We start from the raw sequence: 16,606 nt of genomic DNA on the forward strand, positions 1-16,606 counted from the left end.
TAGTGTTATTGCTAAGTTCTCGCATTTCGATCATCGAAAATTTAGGGAAGCGCTTGAGATTCAAAAGAGACCAAGCAATCTCAATAGAGAGGATGGCTGGAAAGTCAGTAGGTGTTGGGTTCCTGCACTCTCGTCCTAGTCGTTTTTCCGCCCTCCTCTTTAGGTTTTTTCTTTTATCTTTATTTTTAATTATTATTACTTTATTTCATTTTTACTTATTTATTTATTATTTATATTTCTTTATTTTTATTTTTATTATTTTATTTTTATTTTTATTTATTTATTTTTATTTTTATTTATTTTTTTAATTAATTAATTAATTTATTATTATTATTATTATTATTATTTTTAACTAACATTATTTTGAACTGGTTTTTATTTATTTAATATTATTTAATATTATTTAATTATTGTTCCCCTTTTATTTATTTTAAAATTTTAATATTACTTTTCTCCAATTTGCTTTTAACTTTAATAGTACTTAGAAATCAGCTCCCTTTTCAATTAATTTTATATATATTTTACATTACCTTAAGGTCCTTTATATAACTAATTTTATGTTGAGTTTCTAGTCTAATTATTTTTAACTAATTTTCTAACTAACGTAACATCTTTTGAATAAACTAACCATTAAATTATGATTGAATAAAAATACTCGTCAACCTATTATTATGTTTTTAAGTATAAAAATATTTATATATATGTATAATACCAATATTAATTATTAAATAATTTAAATAAATAAATAAATTTTCTTTTCTTTTCAAATCAACCATTGAAATGATTAATCCTAACTTTTAATAACCTAGTATTATAATTATATTTATTAATTTTTATAAATAAATTCCTTTTTAAAACCAACCATTTACCTAATTTAACTTATTTCCATAGAAAAATAATAATAAAAATAGTAAAAATATTAAATTAATAAATTATAATTTTGACCTGGCTCCTAAGGTCAAAATTAGCCGTTGGAGACTCTGCTCAGGCTATTTATCATAAGCTGGATCTGTTCTTCAACTTGTCCTGACAATGAACCACACTAGTTGGTTCGAAATGCGTCGACAAATGATACTCCATGTGGTTTTCGCTGAAAAATCTCTCACAATCTTGATATGGATCACAGAAGCCTGAACTCTATAAACTTTAGTAACTTCGTAAGGACTCAACCATCTCATTTGCAGTTTACCTGGAAAGTCTTCGAATCTAGAGTGACAATCCCCTTTCTGAAAGGTTTTCTTTTTAATCCGACGATCATCTCATTTATCTTTTTGTTGTTGAGCTATGGCTATGTGTTGTAAGGAAATAAGGTGCATATCATCCATTTTTTTGAGTTGATGTAGGTGTTGTTTTTGTGCCTCCGTAAGATCCAGTTCGACTTCCTTAGTAGTTCTAAGAGTCTTGACTTCAAACTTGATCGAAAAGATAGTTTCCTTACCAAAAATGTTTTTGATAAGGTGAATAGCCAGTAGTGTTGCACCAAGTTCTCCAATAGGCCCATAAGGCTTCAGGAAGCTTCGTGGCCCAACTTTGGTTGTTTTCAGATATTGTCTTAGTTAAAATCCCCTCTAAGACTTTGTTTGTGTTTTCCACCTACCCATTTTCTTGTGGGTGGTAACGAGAGGTAACTTTGTGTTTGATATGGTATTTTTTTAGCGTGGAATAAATTTTATGAGTAGTGAACTATGATCCCCCATCAGTTGCAAGCTCTTGAGGTAAACCATATCAAATGAACAGTTTGAATAGAAAATTGATAATTGCTTCTTCTGTGGCTCTTGAGAGTGTTATTTCTTCCACCGATTTAGTTAGATAGTCTGTAAAAACTAAAATATATGTCTTGTGATTTGAAGGTAAATTAAAGGGACCAACAGATCCCATTTCCCATCTTTAAAATGGTTCCAATACAATCTATGGTTGAAGAAGAATTGCATCAGCCTAAATGGGATGACCCATTCTTTAACAACTATCACAACTATGGACATATTTATTTGTGTCTTTAAATATCTTGGGCCATAAATAGCCCATTTGTAATACCTTATGTCTAGTTCTTTGATCAGAAAAGTGACCTCCATAGAGTTCATCATGACAAGCCCTGAGGATATCATAGATTTAGTCTTCTCTAATACATCTACGAATTTGAATATCAACTCCTGTGTGGAAGAGGTAACCATCCATCCATGAAAATCATGCATTGTGCTGGATAATAAGCTTCTTTTCTCGCAATGACAAGTGCAATGGCATTTTTCCATCTACCAGGTAATTTTCTTTTATTTTTCTGTATAAAGACTATTCTATTAAGATTAAAAAGAAAAATATTTACAAAGAGGTTTGAACCTCTGAGGGGGTTGTAGCCTGCCCTCTGTCAGAAAAACCGTTGCAGTTAGCACATTGCCTTCTGTTTACAAAGATGAAAATCACAGACCCAGGAGTAAATAGAGCCAGATAAGATCGACGCTTTAGTATGAGCCGCCCTATTACAAAATGCTGTTCTTTGCCACTATTAAAAAAAAAGTGGAAAGCCAAAATCATGTCTTGGAGGATGAGAAAAACCATACTGATGATATCAGAAGCCATACCCACTGAGAATTACTCCCAAAAACCAGAAATCCTGAGATAACTTGCTGAGGCAGAAGTAGTTATGCCTGAGGTGGCAAGTCTGTGTCGTCTTCATTTTCCTTGTTGGGAGAGCTTACCCAATGAACCATCACATTATCTTCAACTTCCATCATGTTGCAGTCTGGCGGAATCACAAGGTGTAGAACGTTGCCAGAGAATTGCGCCGACGTACAAGCTATGATATTCTCTTGAGAAGAGTCTTGCTGATGGCGAGAATCTTCTTGTTGGCCTTCTTCCTGCAATGCAGCGGGATTATTGAGGACATCACCAGCCAAGCTACCCTGAGAGTCACTGGAATTTTGAGAAAGAGACTGTTCCTTGGAGGTTTCAACTGAGCCTGTGAGCTCATCTTCTTCCTTCGAGAAGATGACAGTTATAATAGCTGAGATAGTCGGTTTGTTAAGCCTGCTTTTGAATTTGAACTGGGATGAGTGAAAATAGCTGTTTAGGGAGGGTCCAGAGTGGTTTGATGGCAGTGAGGACGGCGAGGCAGAGGCTAACGGTGTAATATGTCGAGGTCCTAAGCCGTCACGACCCCGAAACCCTCCACGGGATCCTGAGTTACTACCCCACCTGGGAATACCACGACGTCGGGCCATTGCAGAATGGATTGAAAAATTGAAGGTGCTGAAGGACTGAGGGAGAAAGAGAAGCGACTCGCCACAAATTAAAAGAAACCGGAGTGAACAGACCTCCGATTTGAAGACCCCAAAGCAGAGCACACAGAGTGTATAAACGACCACAAGAAATAATCCAGCACCGACTGAATGAACCCAATACCCGACCCAGACACCTTCAGCAAAGACCGAAACGAAACCCCTTACAGAGATGGGCAAGAAGACCGACTTAATACACCCGACGCATATAGAGAAGACTGACTGACTATACCAGACACCTTCGAAAAGAAGCAAAACCAAATACCTGAAGCTGGCTAGATGTGAGAGATTATGAATCCATGGTGGCTTCCAAATGCTCTGTGCTGCGCCAAAGTTCTGAGGACATAACCACCAGAGAGTATCACTACCTGAATAAACCGGAGCTACTCTGTCACTGTCTGAAGAGACCAGAACAAATGAACCGTGAATTGTGGGCGCCATCCTGAAATCCTTTCCCTGCGTGCCTTGAACCCGAAGCTTCATAAATGCTAATTAATATCCTTCCATGAACCGCTAAACCTACTCAAGGTAATGCCAGATGCCGGCGTCGCGTGCTCGAGCTTTAACATCTCATTAAGGCACCCGCATCCGGGTCATCTACCAGGTAATTTTCAACATCAACATACGATGACATTTTGATGGTTACAAAAACTAAATGTTCATTCGAGAATTAGTCTTCCACTGGGAAAGTGTCATCCACAGATGGGATTCTTGCCAAGAAACCTACAACAAGGTTCTCGTTTACTGGCTAGTCCTTTATAGTAATGTCAAACTCTTGTAATAATAGTAACCAATGAGTTACATCACCATTGGTGACAATTTTGTTAGATAAACACTAAATAACAGAATGATTAATGTACAGGAAAATTGGATATCCTGTTATATAATGACAAAGTTTATTTATAGCATAAATGAGGGCCATAAACTCTTTTTATATCACAATATAGTTTAACTTTGCATGTGTGAGGGTTTTTCTAATGGAATAAATTTCATAGTGATCCTTATCCTCTTCTTGTCCGAGAACTACTCCTATCATTGTATTTGATGAATATGATGATATATGGAATGGTAGACTCCAATTTGGTCCCTGAAACATAGGAGTTGTTGAAACAATTTTTTTCATATCTGCAAAAGCAATATCACATTTATCAGTCCACTCAAATTCCACATGTTCAGTTAATGCATACAATAGTGCTACTTTTTTTTAAAAATGTGCTATGAAACGACGATAGTAACCAACATCAACAGGAATAGTACGTACCTCTATTGGTGTATGATGGGTAGGAATTCTATGAATTACCTTTATCTTAGCTAGGTCTACCTGAATTCCTATAATAGAAATAAAATATCCCAGTACTACACCTTCTCCCACCATCATGTGGAATTTGTCATTACTAAGGCACAACTTGGTAGCTATACATCATGGAAGAACCTTTTCGATATTATGTAAATATTGGTCAAAATAATTATCATAAGGGGTGAAATCATCCCTATATAGTTCAAGACCTTCATTAATTAAATCACTAAAATGCTCAGAATTTCCCTTTCAAAAGTGGATGGTGCATTGAATAGCACAAATGATAAGACTCTATATGTAACGTTCCCTATGGACAAGTGCATATAAGTTTATCTTGGTCTTCATTAGCAATCTGGATTTGATTATACACACAAAATCCATCCAGTAAATAAAAATATTTCTTTCCAGAAAGAGTATCAAGGATTTGGTCTACATATGGAAGAGTAAAATAATCATTCTACGTGGCTTTGTTTAGTTCTCTCTAATCTACAAAAATTCTCCATTTTCCATTCTTTTTAGGGACTACCACTAGTGGTGAAACCCATTGACTCTTAGAATAGGGTATATAAAATTAAGATCAAAATGTTTTTGAAGCTCCTATTTCAATATGTCCCTAAGGTGTAGATTTAATCTTCCTTTGGGTTGGCGAGTGGCTTGGGAATAATTATTAATATAGATATGGTGTGTGCACAACTCTGGATCAATACCCTTCATACCATAATATTCCCAAGCAAAGGCATGTTTATATTTCTAAAGAACTTGGATCATTTTTTCATGTCAAAGGTCATCAATACTGGCATTAATATTCAAGGACTTGTCCGGTTCAATTTCAACAGGGGTGCTATTATGAACTGCGGTCATAGGTACATTCTCACTGTTCAAATCCTCCAGTGGAAGTCCTTGGGCTTCACTGTCAATCACATATTTCAGCATGTGACATGTTGGGTTTCCTACTGTGGAAGGTTGGTTAATAACACCATTAATTATGTCATACTTAGTTTGTCTTTTAAAGATAAGATCTTTATTGATAGTGAGGAGAGAATATAAATTTCCTTCCTAATATTCGGGGTTGGGACCATCTAGAAGTGTCATATGGCATGTTGAGTCTAGCGGGGGGGTATATAATAATATTCTTGATAGCAGGTCCCTTGATGATGGTCATGATTTTAGTTCGAAACCCAATGTATGCATTTGTAGTGGCAAGCCATTGTCTTCCTAGTATCAGGGGGTGTCCCTCCAACTTATTTTTAGGATTAAGGACCAGAAAATCCATGGAGTATTCCCAGGAGTCTATAGAAACAATGATGTCATCTAATGTTCCTTTTGCTTTCACTATGGATTTTTCGGCTAGTCCCAGCATGGTTAGAGTCATTTTAAATTTGGTTATTCTAAGGAGACCACAAGTTTCAAGTGTTATAATATTTATAGGATATCGTAAGTCCACTAACCTGTTTGGGAAGTTATACCCTTGAATCTAGATGGTGACTGCAGGGTTTCTAGGATCATTATATTTGATAGGTATATGTTTTCCTAGGATAAGATAAGAGAGCTTCCCAAGAACATGGACCACAGGAGAAATTTTTGGTTTCGCTTGAGGCTTCTTAACACACAACTCTTTAATGGTTTTAACATAGATAGGTATTTCTCTGATAACATGTAGGAGAGGGATTTTGATACATAAATTTTGTAGTTCCCCTATGAGATCAAAGCTACGATATATAGGTGATTTTACTATGGCTAATCTCTCAGGAAATGGGGGAGAAATGTCCATAATCTTAATAGATTCCTACTATTTAATCAGTTTACTGGACAATTTTGTTTTAGTAATAATAATGATAAGAGGAGACTGCTCTGTCAAAGGTTGTGTCTTAGTAGGATTTTCATTTTTAGGTTGCTCTTGATTCTTTGGATGATCTTTCAGAAATATAGTCCTCCTAGATCTTAGATGTAATTCATTACATTCCAAAGAGGGAGGACAAAAGTATAGTGTTTCCAGGATTTCTAAAAATTGTACAGGCCTATTGTTTGGGTTTGCATTTGGATATGCGGGTAGTTGAGTACATAATGGAGGTGGAGCGGTTAGAGGTAGTTGAAGTGGGGGTTGTAGTGGTGGATGTGACTGAGGAAGTTTTCCCATCGATTGATTGATCGATCTAGTGGGGTGCTACCAATTTTGAGACCATATTGGCCCCTAGGTAGGTTGATTTTCCCATTGCAGAGCTTATGATCTATTTGGTCAATTTTGACATGAGGGTGTGGGATACTATTAATTTAACCAAGAAGGACTAGAAAATGATTGGTTCTTCCAGGGGGATGAAGTGTATGGATGAGGTTACCAGGTAGTACTAGAATGTTGTTGACCTTGCCAAGCTAATCCAGGAAACTTCTATTGAGAAAATTGTCGAGAGAAAAACATAGAAGGGTCCTGCATTGTACTTGGTGGGAGGTTTTGCCATTGTCATCATTGTGTCAAAAAAAAATATGGATCTAGTTCTTCCTTAACTTCCTTGAATACAACTTTCAATCTGGGAAGCGAAGGACAATGCTTGTTTGAGTGATCTTTGGTACAGATAGTTCATATCTTGGTTGTGTCTAGCAGACATTGTTTACAACTACACATTTTCCAACAACGAGGATAGAAAATGGATAATGTTGGCTCTGCTTTAGTGTGCTTCTATTTTACCTATAAAACATCCAAAAGTGTCTTCGATGTACTTATGATATTAGTATTAAAATATTCTAAAATATTACCAATCACTACTCATCTAACTCCTCTCGCAACTCTCTTAGATCTTTTGAGAGGATCGTGAGTTCCAAGCTTAGTCTGTGTACTCCCACGTGAACATCTGATACAAAGTTTTACAATAGATTCATATTATTCTTTATAGATATCACCCTAACCCATTAACTTGAGTGTTTATATCCATTCATCTTTCATAACTCTAATTATGGAAGTTTTTAACACATCCCCAGGTAAAGTGGTATATGTTGATCTTTGTAAATTATATTGAAATATTTCCATATATTGTTCTAAGCTTTCATCTCCTTTTGATGTCATATTGAATATTTCCTCCCTTAAATCTATGGATCGGAAATAATCCTAGTATTTAGTAAGGAAATCTTGTTTCATTTGATCCCATGAATTGATAGTACCACCCCCCAATCCCATAAACCATCGTAATGTTGCTCCCTTTAAAGTAGAGGGAAACAATTTTAATTTTTGGGGGTTAGTAGTGTAATCATATCCTCGACATAAAACATCAAATTCAAAAAAAAATGCATCGAGATGTTCATAGGCCATCCCATGAAAATTTGGGAGGTTTTGGAGTGGGATAACCTTCATTGGTGCATTAGGTTGTGGATCAACAATGGGATATTCTATGGTTGAGGTTTGCATCCCTATTATTAGGTTTATCATTTCATCAGATATCCGCAAATAGCCTTCAGGAATCCCATAGTCATGAGGTACTAAATGAAAACTATTGGTAGGATGATGGGGTTGTGGTCCTTGATTGGGTCTTACAACACTGCTCAAGTCAAGAATTTCAGTTTCTCTTCTCACAATGGGTGTCACACAAGATTACCGCTCAGGAGGTTGAGGATATGGTTCACTTTTCTCCCCCTCACCATTGATAAAAGGACTGAGATGTCTATTAGGTGTGTCTTGGAAGCTCTACTCATATCGTAAATTTTTATCATGAATCTCAGTATTAGTTGCAGTAGATGACTCAGATACTCGAGGAGAAATAATAGTAGATCCCTTCCCAGATATTGTTGGGGGACCTAACGATGCTTGAGACTCTTCTTTCTGAATGATTTTGTCTTTGAAGGTCATTCTTCCAAGGTCAATTTTTTTTTCTTTTTTTCTATCTATTAGACTAACCTAAGTACCCACGGGGATTTGAACCGGTGACCTATCGCAAGGAGTGCCTTAACAACACACCCATTCACCGTCAATCCAAAGCCCCATGGGCTCTTCCAAGGTCAAATTAACCTTGGCTTTTGGTATCTTTTGGGGTAGATTTTTTATCTATCTCTACTTGATTCCTAGTCCTAGGTTTCTTTCTAGTCATACATACTAAACAACCTAAACGTATCAGGCAAGGGTAGGCACCAACACAACCCCTTCTTTTCACTAGGGTGCATTTGTAGGTTCTTACCTTCTGTCTTTAATACCCAACCCTCAGGGATACAACTAGCACTCTCTTTGACAACCTCCCTAACAACAACGCCAAAATGTTGAGCCAATTAATTTTTTCTAAAGGACCAACTAACTACTACACATTACATTGTTAACCCAATGTCTTTTTGTTTTGTTTCAAGGTTATCCACGCAGTTTATGCAAGAGGGATGTTGGTATACGTAATCACTATTATCCTAATGGAAATCAGAACTGCAATGATAAAGGAATCAACTCATAACAAAATTAAGAACTATGATTCTAACTAAACCGGACCATTTAGAACATCAAATCCTAAATATTTTATGTAGGAAACAAGAAAGAAAAACTATCAAACATTGAGTTGTTACCTAAGGAAAGACAACTATAAAACAAGATAATAGCACTACATAATTATATTATCGAAAGGAATTTAAGAAAATCAAAATAATGATCCTATGATAATATAAAATAAACAACAATAAAGTAACAAAAACCCCAAATGAATTAGCTAAAGTAAATCCACTCTACAACAACCAACTGTAATTTCTATTTAAAGAAGAACATCCAATTTGACAATTAGTTAACTTACAGGGAATTATAAATTGAAAATGAATAAGCAAATAAATAATTGAAGCAAAAGAAAAAAACATCGATTTAATGATACATATGAATACAACATTGCTTCGAGGATCGGGCCGAAATCATCAGAATTGAACTACCTTATAAAAGGAATCAACACAAAAAATTAGATCTAGATAATAAAAGCTCTCATTGGATTATATAGGATCGATTACAATCAATTTCTTCTCAAGTTCACAACTTATGTAAAAAATATTACAACTCAAAAACCTCTCTTGAGACTGATTTCCTAGTCTTTATGCTATGAATGTAGAAGATAAGAACAATAAATCTATTTTTTTGATAAAGAGAAATCCCAAGAATCTAAAGATTCTTAGGATGCTCATTTTAAATTACAAGAAGTCTTAATATTTACAGATGACCAAGTCAAAATTGTATCCTTAACCGATTTTCTCTAAACAAGGATCAACAACATCAAGCTATCTGATCTTCTATGGTCAAGATCATGCGTCACAAAATTCTGCTCATGCTCATTCAATTTCCTTGATTTGTAGCATGTTATCTATCCCTCCTGCATCAAGACTCCACCAATTCCTCTCTTTCAGGCATCTGTACACACAAAAAACTCTTTATCCAAATTTGCAATATTAAAAAATGGAGCATTTGTAAGTAACTGCTTCAAGTGCTCAAAACTTGCTCCACATTCCTCTGTCCATTCAAATTTATTTCCTTTCCTTTGCAATTATGTATTACGATAGAAAATCCATTAGAAGTTCCTAATGAATCTCCTATAATAACCTAGTAACCTATTGAAGCCTAGAAAATCGTTGCTTCAACATGGGGGAAAACCACCCGGTCTGGACCTTCGTTGGCAGCTCCTTTTCCATTTTCAGTGGTGGCTCCGATTGGGGATAATGGGACCTGTTTCCCAATCTATTTAATGATTGTGCTAATGGGGTGATATGTGATGTTTTGGATTAATGTTTAAGCTAGAAGTAATCTAATCTGAACTAATAATCACATGCATTTTATCCTAATTTAAATACTATCTAATTATAACTATGCTTGAGAGTAAATTGATTTATGCGATCTACAATAATGTCTGAAAGCAATTGATAATAAATATTATTCAATTGCGATGAGAAATGAATTTGTTTTAACAATAATTGTTTCGTATAAAAAGTTAGTCGAAGCGATTGTGAAAGATATATCACATAAGGAATTATTCATGTATTCAACATAAAATATAGACCATCATCATACATAAGTGCAATAATGGCAACCAAGATTCTAAATTTCATACATAAATAACTTGAAAAGAAATCATTGCTTGATACATAAGTAAAAATAATTACGAGATAAAAGTACCATTTATAGTATTTCCTACTCATGTGCTTCAGCAATATTGATCTACTTTCAGTCCATTCAACACCATCTAAGAGTACAAAAGTGAAATTTTAGTAGAAGATGCTAAATCAGATAAAAATATATCATGTTCCATTAATTTCACCAGAACTTCCTCAAAGTGACAAAAGTGCATGTTTTGAATATTGTTTCCGATAAAATTTCTGGACCCCTCTCTAAATGCATGAGAGGGGTTTAAATACTTAAATTATAAAACTAAAAATAGATTATTACAAAAATAGTTGAGGAGGTTTAAACAACCTTCCTCAAATTATGCAAAATAAAATAAAAAAGAAATGAACATGGTGACTAGCTATCCTGCATTTGATCCTTCAGATTGCAAATGTCCATCATGGGCTTGAGTTGTGTTGGTTGGCTAACTTCAGCTTTCAACTATCCAGTGAATACAGCGTCAGTCAGTGCTGGAACCATTTTCTTCATAGAAGTGGTTAGGTATCGCAGGGTCATCCATTGGCTGTGAGGTTTTACCAAATGTCGCCAATATGCTTCCCATTTTAACCTGGTCATTTGCCTTATTGTTTCTGATTTTTCTTATGTTTCTTGTTTCCACTGTAGTTCAAGCTGTTTCGCATTAGGAAGAAAACCTGGAATGGATTCTGCCACAAGGTTGGTGCTATGTAAATTTTCATTGACATTTTCTATGACACTGTTTGCTATTGCTGCCGCATTTGTTGTTGCCTTTTCTACCTCTTTAAGCTGAGAATCCCAGTTTGCAAATAAGATTTCTTTATGCGAATCTTCTAGTTTAGGAAAGTTGGCTTTTCTCCCATCTTTTGTATTCTTCCTGGTGATGAAGTCAAAGACTTTTTTAAAGATTTCATCATATTCAAGTATCATTTCTACGACTTGACTTGCCAATTTGTCACTTGTTTCACAATAAGAGTTCCACTGCAAAGTCTTCTAGCATAATAGTTCTTTTTGGTTCATCAGCTAGGAGTTAAGGCCGAGTGCTTTAGTAATAAATTGATCGATTTTTGGATCATCTTTGTGTAGATCAGTTATTCCCTGTATTTTGGCTTCCTTTTCTGCTAAACTAGTTTGATGTTTTATTTGTATCTACTCGAACTCCTGTTGTAGCTTAGCTAACTATATCTCTTCCTGCTGGGCAAATTTTCCTTGCTGTAATTGTTGTTCAAGCGGCAAAATTTTAACTTCTTTTTCTTTAAGAAACATTTTCACCTCTATTTCTTTGTCGATGGTCATTGTAGTGTAGGCACCTAAAGACTGTGAGATTCTAGTAATATTGGTGGATGGGTCGATGGGTGAGTCTTTCTAGAGAACATCCATCGGTTCATTATCAGGGGTAATCACAGCTGTAGAGTCCAACTTCCTTTTCTTCCTTTGTATTTTAACAATGACCTTATGTTTTGGGCTATAAAACACATCTAGAGGGGGAATCTCCTCTATTCTAGAAACAATTTCAGAGGTGGGGGTAATAGGGATGTGTTTTATGTTCTGAATATTTACAGTCTCCCATGCTGTAATTTCTTGAGTTGTTTTTTGTTGTAGAGTTTGAAACTCTAGCGTTTGTTCCTCGGTGTTGAGCCTTTTATTAAAATTGTCCCATTCTTCCTCTAGATCAATTACCAGGGGTTTTATTGGTTGTGTGGAGGCGGCATGGATTTCAACCTGTTTTCTCGCTGAAGTTTCTTCAGCTATCTTCTGTGTAGATTTGGTTGTATCCTTTACTAACTCCTTGCTTCTGCTTTTCCCATTTTGTGATGACTTCTCCAATTCCCTAGTAGATTTCTCATGGGTTTCTACTCCAGAATCGGTTTTAGAATTTTCTTTGGAGTCACCTTCTATACTTACACTTGGAGTAGGCTCCCTTATTGGCTCAATCAATAATTGGTCCAATGGTACCATTTATAGGCTCCATTCTCTGTAGCTGTAAAAGTTTTCAAGATCTTCATGGTCAAAAAGTAATTGTGTCATATGCTTCACCTCTGTGCGGGTGTTTTTCTACAAAAATATGTAATCAAAGGCATCTTACTCATTACTGAATACTTTTATTTTCACCATAGTGGTAAAATCTTTGAAAATGTCGAACGGGTCATATTGCCTTCTAGGGAATTTAGGTAATTGCAAAGATAACATATTCTCTGCTTCTTTAAATGTATGTCCTAGTTGATGTAATGCAAATGCTCCACATTGTAAAGGGAATGTAGGCTACATGAACTTTTTCTATTCCTTTAATGTCTTGCTCATCCCTCCCTCACTAGCTGTTTGATAGGCTATCTCTCTAGCCATCAATTTGTATAGAACATAGTATGGGAGGACATGGGCGGACGTGATGCTCCCAAATACCCTAATATACGTAAATGTCTCCTCCCCAAATCATCTGGCCACAGGGAGGATATCTACTTCAGCTTCTTGTGAAAACCTGGGGGCATCTCGGTTATAATGCCGTTTGTGAATAAGGAGCATAACTCCATGACAAATCTTGAAAAAATGTGGTTGAAATTTGGATTCCCACATGTCTTTAGGGTATATGTGAATGGGAAGTGGATTTTGAATAGTCCACTTCCATCCCTTGACTGGGAATTTAGAAACAAAATAATTACATCCATTACATAGGCGCTCATAAAAAATGGAGGCTAAACCCTCGAAGAAACACTTCTTTTCCTTCTATACTCGATTATTGTTCTTGCTAAATTGTCAGACAAAATTTGTTCCCAATTAATTACAGTTGCGTTAACGGCTACATCTATTAATGACAACCACTCTGGGGAGAATTTAGTACTATCTAGTTTTCCAAATAGTCTACATAGCATGGCTGCTGCAAAGAGTATAGAAGGAAACACTTATTTTTGTCTTTCTTGATTTTTTCCTCATTATTTGACCAGGTCTGGGTGTTGTCTGCTGGGTCGTTGTTCTCTTTGGCAAACTTCTCGACAAACTACCTGTTGTAGATGACTTGTGGCTCTGGTAGGTGGTACATAAGTCGTAGGTTGTCTGGGGTAAAATATCCCACGACCTCTTGGCTTCTTCTCTTGAATTCTGTATTTGAGATGTCATCTTCATCAATAACCCATTTAACCATGTCGATATAAGGGATTATCTTCGGGCATGCGTCTATGCGGTGAAAAAATGAGCATGTTGCCTCAAACATGCAAGTGTTTGAGGAATCACGTCCGTCAACTGTAATCTTCGTTTCTAGAATCCTTGGTTGCTCTTCCTCTAGTATACTATACATGGCCTCCCATGTAGAGGTTCCTCCCTCTCTGTTGCATGTAGTATCCCTAAACAAAGGAGTCATTTCTAACTTCTCAGAGATGACTTCCTTGCCTTTCTTCACCATTGCTTTCAACAGTTTTCTTTGTGAATTTTCCTTGAAAATGAAGAATAATAGCTATTAGATACAAAAAGATGATAATGAATGTAAAATGAAATAATGCAGATAACTTGTAAAGGTGATAAAAGGAGTTTTATTCGAACGCACGTAAGAAGATATCATATCATGCAAAATGTCTTTTCACACATAAATGCAGTTATATCTTACTAAATTCCCACTAATGCTTCGTTATCCCTTAGCTTTAATGCTCATAGATGTCTGCATCATAAATTGGGAAGAAAGATTCTAGGGTGGTGAGCCTTTGAACTGCGATAATGGTGATTTTTCGATTTGCGAAGCAATATTGCAGATCACAGTATCCCATTATTCTTTTTTGCTTTTCTTACCTTCTCTTATGTTTCTGCGATATGCAATATGTGAGCTGCTCATTTATCATTTCAAAACGTAGCTACTTGTCAGGTTTTTCTATGTAAAAGACCCTTTTTAATGAGTGGTGGACCTAAACATTTGTTCGTGATACATTTAAGGAGTGGGTCCAGGTCTTGATCACGTTTTGCAATATCGGTTGATGGTAAGTTTGCAGTGTTCCTTTGAATGCTCGAAATGCGATGCGATAAAGGTTATAACACCATTGCAATTTCACATCTCACATGTTTTGAGATAACCTTTTTAAGGCGGGTCCTTTATAAATGGCGATATGTGATGCGAGACTCAGCTTTTGAAGAAAAAGCTTAAGGACCTAGTTTATGTCAGAAATATGATAGTTTCGAGCATAGAGTCCTCTTTCAATCATTTTTTACTTGATTTGGAGGGTTAGAAAGGTCTTTTGATGATGCTTAATCATGTTGTATGTGGGAAGGTAAGAATTTAGTAGTTCTTTTGAAAAGAGGGGGTTTGATTGATATCTTGCTTTATTCCAAAAATAAAAGAAATGCCTAAATGCTAAGTTTTCTTTTCTGGATGGATTTTTTAAAGGGTCCCCATTTATTAACGTAATATTAACTACTACCATTAATAAATGGGGGGTTGTTGAATAACACAACAATTGGCGATTCACTTGGAAGAACCAGTTATCTTTGAGAGTTTTTTGAAATTTCTAAGACTTCCAAAATAAAGATAGTTTTGAAAATAAAATAAGTTACATGGAATATAAGGTAAGTAATACTGCTCATTATCAATAAAACAACATCTACTTAACTATCATTCTTTTGATTATTCTTTTCTCATAAGAAAGTCACTTTGTCTACATCAGTCATTACTTGGTTTTTTAAAGATAAAAGTAAGGAGACTCTCCTCAGATCAGTTTTTGGTATACTCAGTTGTCGTAGGTAGAGCCTCTATTGCCAGCAGGCATTCATAGCCTCGACAGGGTTACCTTTAACCAACAATGATTTAGTATCCCACTTAAATCAGAATGAAATCTTAGATAAGCTTGTTTTATACTTATTGCTTTCTTTATTTTCTGAAGTAATTCATTCTTCCTTCAACTCTTCATCTTTTATCTCTTAAAGGAAAATGCCTTAGTCTGGTGACCAAAATTGACAATGCCATTCACTTGATTTATAACTTAACTGAACAAGCTGGCTCTTGATGAGACCCCTTGTCTTTCGATTAATATAATCTTAATCCATTACCCTATTTTGATATGTAGTATTGGTAATGTCAATTAGTTATAATCTTATGATTATGGTAAGCCTACTCTTGATGAGACCTCTTATCCTTTAAGTTTAAGTATATTTTAGAATTACACTCTAAAAATGAAAGCTGATTAAGTGGAGAGAACCATTGGATCCTTTAGAGCTTCTGGATGACAATTGTAGAGTTTTAAAGATGCTTTTCTGCAGAGGGACTTTTCTTTGTTATTGATACTTTTCTTGACTGATGTAAAGGAAAAATTTCTTTATAAAGCTAAGTTTCATAAACAATCAGATAATTTAGGCAGAAAGTAGGCAGTGTAAGAGTGATAGAACTTAACTATATATTTCATATGTGAAAATTACTTCCATAACAATATTTACTTACACAAGTGAAAATTCAAAATTAAAAAGAGACTATCCTTTGTAAAACCAAAAGTAAATGCTCTTCAACTCGTATTATTCTTTCTAGAAGAAAATTTAACTAAAGGAAATAATATACAGTGAACAGAAGAGACCATCTTCTATGGAAAGTATTTCTTTAAAGCCTACCCATTAACAGGTAGATATTCTCTCTTACCTGATAAATCTTGTAACAGAAACGTTGATTGGCCTATTTGTTCCACAACCTGAAATGGGCCAAGCCACATTTGTTGGAACTTGGTATGCTTACCTTTCTCTTCGTGGGCTTTAACCCATTTCAATACTAGGTCTCCAAGTTGAAAAGATTTTGAAGTTACAAAATTTGAATCAAATGAGGCTTTGATGAACTGCTGATGATGTGCATGTGTGGTCCTGGCCTTTTCTCTTTCCTCTTCGAGCTTAAGGATTTGTAGTTGTCTAACCTGCATAGATGAGGAAGGAGTTTCTTCAATGAATTGAACTAAGGCTAACAAGGGAATAACTACATTTTCTATCAAGATGGATTCTTTCCCATAGACC

This window comes from Pinus tabuliformis, chromosome 6 (assembly GCF_031772625.1).
Source record: "Pinus tabuliformis cultivar Carrire ecotype Pingquan chromosome 6, CPIR1, whole genome shotgun sequence".
Classification (NCBI taxonomy): domain Eukaryota; kingdom Viridiplantae; phylum Streptophyta; class Pinopsida; order Pinales; family Pinaceae; genus Pinus; species Pinus tabuliformis.